The sequence below is a fragment of the Molossus molossus genome, unplaced genomic scaffold (assembly GCF_014108415.1).
Source record: "Molossus molossus isolate mMolMol1 unplaced genomic scaffold, mMolMol1.p scaffold_m16_p_1, whole genome shotgun sequence".
In the NCBI taxonomy this organism is placed as follows: domain Eukaryota; kingdom Metazoa; phylum Chordata; class Mammalia; order Chiroptera; family Molossidae; genus Molossus; species Molossus molossus.
Genome location: NW_023425344.1, coordinates 115,350,169 through 115,356,168, shown reverse-complemented (window position 1 = coordinate 115,356,168; position 6,000 = coordinate 115,350,169). Strand labels below are relative to the sequence as shown.

At 41.6% G+C, this 6,000-nt stretch overlaps 1 long non-coding RNA gene across 1 annotated transcript in view; it reads right to left on the bottom strand.

The window, feature by feature from the left end:
• Positions 1–357: 357 nt before the first annotated feature.
• LOC118634715 overlaps positions 358–6,000 on the bottom strand; it is a 121,533-nt gene continuing 115,890 nt past the window's right edge. Inside the window, exon 3 of the long non-coding RNA XR_004960391.1 lies at positions 358–521. This is a non-coding gene — a long non-coding RNA (uncharacterized LOC118634715). The remainder of the gene's footprint in view (positions 522–6,000) is intronic.

The window sequence follows — 6,000 nt, the reverse complement described above, 5'->3', positions numbered from 1 at the left end:
TTTTCCATTTTTTGTTCAGGTAGAGTGGGAGGGAGAGAAAGGAACAGAGAGAGAGAAACATCGATGTGAAAGGAACACATCGAGTGGCTGCCACCCGCACGACCAACCAGGGCCGGGGACAAACTGCAACCGAGGTACATGCCCTTAGCGGGAACCGAACCCGGGTCTCTCAGGACCGCAGGCCAACGGTCTAACAGCTGAGCCAAACCGGCCAGGGCTATATATACTTTTTTTAAGAAGAAGAAAAGGATCACCTTTCTAATCTGTAATATAAAGCAAGTTACATAAGCAAAATGAAGCCTCTTTTGTGTTTTTTTTTGTTTGTTTTTGGGGGGAAAGAAAGGCAGAAAAAGTTTAGGTACCAGCTGTGTGTCCGAAAACTGGTATCTATGTTTGGCAGCCTCACTGATGCTCCTGGCGGGACCCTGGAACGCATATAACAGCTCCGCTGCTCTCTGGATGCCCTGCGACTTCTGCACTGGAATGGCAGTGTCAGCGTAGGTAGCTAGTTACTAATACAGCTAGTTGTTAACATAAGGAAGAAAGGAAAAGGAAACTGTTATCAGAGAAATGCGTAGATGGTCTTTCTCCATTGCTAGTGGGAGTGGGGTCTTTACTATATCTCGAGAAAAAGAAATTTTGAGACTCATACAGAAGAATGAATGATTTATTTATTAGATGTGGAATTACATCTCTCTGTTTCCAAAGTCCCATTTCCCTTAATCCAGCCCTGGAAGACATGCAGTAGGGGATTCAGTAGAGCTACAAGAAAGCCAGTGTCCAAAGTTTCCATTCCATGATGGAGCTGGGTCCACTTTAGCATTAGGCTAGTTGTAGTTTGTTAGTTGACTGTGTGTGGGGTCCACGTGGCTGTGGGCCATGGGGGTGAATGCAGGAGTGAGAGCCCCACAAGCCAGGAGTCAAGTGCAAGCAAGCCAGAGAGCTGAGAGCCAAGGGTAAGAGAGTTAACTCCTGTTTTTAGGAGATTAAATGATCTCCTATCTTCCTGAGCTTGTAGCGGCCACACTTACTCTGGCCAATGACCGGTTCCAAGTGTGACTAACAGTCAAGTGCCTTCCCTATGTCCCCCAGACTTTACTGGGTATGCATCTAGTCTCCTCTTGTCCAGTCCCCCGCCTCAGGATCTGCAGGGGATAGACTAGGGGAGTGTCAACTGCAGCTTCCTGGCAAAGCTACACAAATGACATGACTATACTATTTGGTCTTCCCCTTGCTCTTTTTCTGTTAATTACTAACTGGGTTCATAACCATGGTATCAAAACTAAATCTTTTTTTCTTTATTGATTTTGGAGAGAGATAGAAACATCGATGAGAGAGAACATCGACTGGCCACCTCCTGCATGCCCCCCAATGGGGATCGGGCCCACAACCTAGACATGTGTCCTTACTGGGAATCAAACCAGTGACCTCTTGGTGCATGGGTTGATGCTCAACCGCTAAGCCACACAGGCCGGGCACAGAACTAAATCTTAATAAACTATGAAGATGAAGTAGGTAGCAGTACAACACTCCATCTAGTATAATGGTAACCAGACACACTCACACACTCCAGGGAACTGCCTGCTAGGAGATTTAATCCTGGTAAAGGATAGAAAAACCAGCCGTGGGCTGCTAAAGGCCTTGTACCAGAGGGAGGGGTGGAAATTACTCTGCTGGGCTCATGCTCAATGACAGTCAGGGTGACAAAACAGAGGGGCAGGGCCTAGCCTGGGAACAATCGAAAGGGTAATCAGATAGGATAAAGGGCATGAAACCTCAGCAAAATTTTCTGGGTGGAGGGCCCAACTCAGGACCAGGAAAAATTAGAAATTTGGGTTAGATCATTTGAATGGTTCTTTGTTCTTTACCCGAACCAAGAAGATCTATGGAGGATTAACAGGAGCCTAGGGGCAGCCCTCTAGAGCCTGCCCACCACTCAGGGGTGGAGAACATCTGAACCCTGGGCCTTAAAAGGCCCTCAAAATTAATACCAGCTAACATCACATGCCTCACCAAATTAGCCTTACCAAACTATAGCAAGCTAAAGTTTAAGCTGGTAATTTTGTAAGGCTGGTGAATTATGTTATAAACATCCAAATGGCCTTTGGCATTGAAAAGGTTCTCCACCCCTGCTCCTGAAGGGTGCATTAATTCCCCTTAACTCACAATAAAATCTTGCTGTCACATTTGAACTTCTCCAAGAGTGTGCCTTTGAAATTCCTTTCTCATGACACAGCAAAAGAATCCATTACTTTTGCCAACAAATGCAGCATTTTGCAACAGCAGATACACACACATGGCGCGTGCGAGCGCACACACACACACAGACACACACAGACACACAGGCTATGAGGAAGCTGCCACTGATCCAAAAGCTGGAGCAGAGACAGACACATCTGCCTCAGAGACCGCAACACCAAAGAACAAAGAGTCCTCTTCTAAACCTGGTCAGGACCTTGGGCTCATGTATGCCGATATATTAAAATATAAGCAATCACATTATGTTAAAGATAAACATAACTCTGTAGTTTTACTGGGGCTCTGAATATTAATTTTGTATCCTACTATTCTGCCAAATTCATTTGTGAGATCTAGGAGTTTTCTGGTGGAGTCTTTAGGGTTTTCTATGTACAATTTCATGCCATCTGCAAATGCCAGTTTTGCTTCCTCCTTTACGATTTGGATGCCTTTAATTTCTTCTTCTTGTCTGATTGCTTTCACTAGGATTTCTAGTACTATGTTGAATTAACAGTGGAGAAAGAAAACTTCCCCGTCTTGCTCCTAATCTTAAGGGAAATGCCTTTAGTTTCTGCCCAGTGAGTATCATGTTGGTTGTAGGTCTGTCGTATATGGCTTTCATTGTGTTGAAATATAATCCTTCTATTCCTACTTTGCTGAATTCTTATCATAAATGGGTGCTGTCTTTTATCAAATGCTTTTTCTGCATGTATTGATATGATCATGTGACTTGTATCACTTTCTTCATGTGATGTATCACATTTAGTGATTTGCAAATATTGTACCAACCTTGAATCCCTGTAATAAATCCCACTTGATCATGGTGTATAATATTTTTTATGTATTGCTGAATCCAGTTGGCTAACATTTTGTGAGGATTTTAGCATCTATGTTCATCAGGGATACTGGCCGATAATTTTCTTTCTTCATAGTGTCTTTATCTGGCTTTGAAATTAGAATAATAGTGGCCTTGTAAAAGAACTTGGATGTCTTCCCTCCTCTTCAAATTTTTTGGAATAGTTTGAGAAGGATAGGTGTTAGTTCAGGATAGGTGTTAGTTCTTCGTTGAATGTTTGGTACAATTCACCTATGAAGCCATCTGGTCCAGGGCTTTTGTTTGCTGGAATTACTTTGATTAATACTCCAATTTCATTAGTTGTAATTGGTCTATTCAGGTTTTCTGATTCTTTCTGGTTCAGTTTTGAAAGTCAATATATTTCTAGGAATTTACCCATCTCCCCAAGTTGTCCAATTTGTTTACATATAGTTGTTCATAGTATTTTCTTAAAATCCTTTGTATCTTTTGCCCTGGCCGGCTTGGCTCAGCAGTTAGAGCGTCGGCCTGTGGTCCAGAGAGACCCGGGTTCGGTTCCTGCTAAGGGCATGTATCTCAGTTGCAGTTTGTCCCCGGCCCTGGTTGGGTTGTGCAGGAGGCAGCCACTCAGTGTGTCCCGTTCACATCAATGTTTCTCTCTCTCTTTCTCTTCCTCTCTCCCTCTCACTCTACCTGAACAAAAAATGAAAAAAATGTCCTCGGATGAGGATTAAAAAAATCCTTTGAGTTTTTGTGATGTCAGTTGTTACTTCTCTTATTTCTGATTTTATTTATTTGGGTCCTCTCTCTTTTTCTCTTGATAAGTTTGGTTTTATCAACCTTGTTTATCTTTTCAAGGAACCAGCTCTTGGTTGCATTGATCTTTTGTATTTCTTTTTAAGTCTCTGGGTCATTTATATTTACTTAGATATTTATTATTGCCTTCATTCTACTTACTCTGGGCTTTTTTTGTTTTTGTCCCCTCCTTTTGTCCCCCTCCCCCCCCCCCCCCAATTCCTTTAGGTGTAGAGTTAGATTGTTTATTTGAGATTTTTCTTGCTTCTTGAGGAAGGCCTGTAATGCTATGTATGAACTTTCCTCTTAGATGGTTTTGCTGTGTCCCAAAGATTTTGGGTTGTGTTCATGTTCATTTGTTTCCAGGTAATTTTTGATCTCTTCATTGTTCTCATTGTTAGCCCATCCATTGTTTAACAACACGCTATTTAGCCTCCATGCGTTTGAATGATTTAGAACATACAATGGTGCAAACACAGTCTCTTCAATAAATGGTGTTGGGAAAATTGGACAGTAAATGCCAAAAAAAAACAAATACACCACCAGCTTACACAAGAATAAACTCAAAATGGATAAATGACTTAAATGAAAATCACAAAACCATAACAATTCAAGAAGAAAACATAGGCAGTAAAATCTCAGACATCTCTTACAGAGCAATCTCAGACATCTCTTGCCTGTATGTCTCCTAGGGCAAGGAAAATAAAGGAAAAAAATAAACAAATGGGACGACATCAAAATTAAATAGTTTCTGCACAGCAAAAGAAACCGTCAGCAAAATGAAAAGAAAACCAACTGTATGGGAGAACATATTCAGCAATGATACATTTGATAAGGGGTTAACTTCCATAATATATAAAGAAATTGAACAAGTCAACACCAGGAAGACAAATAATCCAATTACAGAAGGGCAAAGGGCCCTGGCCAGTGTGGCTTAGTTGGCTGAGCATCACCCCATGCATCATAAGGTCACCAGTTCAGTTCATGATCAGGAACATACAAAGGTAGGGGGGAATCCCCAGCTGGGAGGGAGGGTATGGGAGGCAAATGGTTGATGTTTGTCTTTCATATCAATGTTTCTCTCTCTCTCTCCCCTTTCACTCTTCCTCTCTAATGTCAATGAAAACATATTTCAAAAACAAAATGGGCAGAAGGACCTGAATAGACATTTCTTCAAAGAGGACATACAGATGGCCAATGAACACATGAAAAAATGCTCAACGGCACTAATCATTAGAGAGATGCAAATTAAAACCACAGTGAGATATCACCTCATAGCTGTCAGAATCACTATCACCAATAAATCAACAAACAACAAGTGCTGGAGAGGATGTGGAGAAAAGGGAACCCTTAGGTACTGTTGGTGGGAATGCAGGCTGATGCAACCACTGTGGAAAACAGTTTGTAGTTTCCTCAGAACATTAAAAATGTAACTGCCTTTTGATGCAGTGATCCCACTTCTGGGAATATATCCTAAGAATCCCGAAACACCTATTGAAAAGACTATATGCATCCGTATGTTCAGCATTATTTACTGTAGCTATGGTTTGGAAATAGCCCAACTGCCCATCAATAGATGAGTGGATAAAAGAGCTGTGGTACATATACACAATGAAGCCATTAAAAAAGAAGGAATTCTTACCTTTTGCGACAGCATGGAAGGACCTGGAGATTACTATGGTAAGTAAAATAAGCCAGACAGAGAAAGACAAATACCATTTGATCTCACTTATATGTGGAATCTAATGAACAAAATAAACTGATGAACAAAATAGAAACAGAGGCATAGATACATGGAACAGTCTGACAGCTGTCAGAGGAAAGGTGGGAGGGGGGACTGGATGAAAGAAGGTGAAGGGAATAGCCAAAAAACATATATGCATAATCCATGGACACAGACAACACAGTGTGGGGATCACCAGAAGGAAGGGGGAGGGCTGGATGAAGGTGGGCAAAGGCGGGAGGGAGGAATGGGGATAACTAATATTGTCATCAAGAAGCAGATACTCTAAATGGCAGACCAAAAAGTCCAACTCAAAAGATCCAAAATTCACTATTCATGTTTCCTCTTCCAATGGATTAAATATATATTAATAGATTGCACATTCTTATTAAAGCCAGAGCGATAATGTGTGACTCCTTCCTCAATTCCA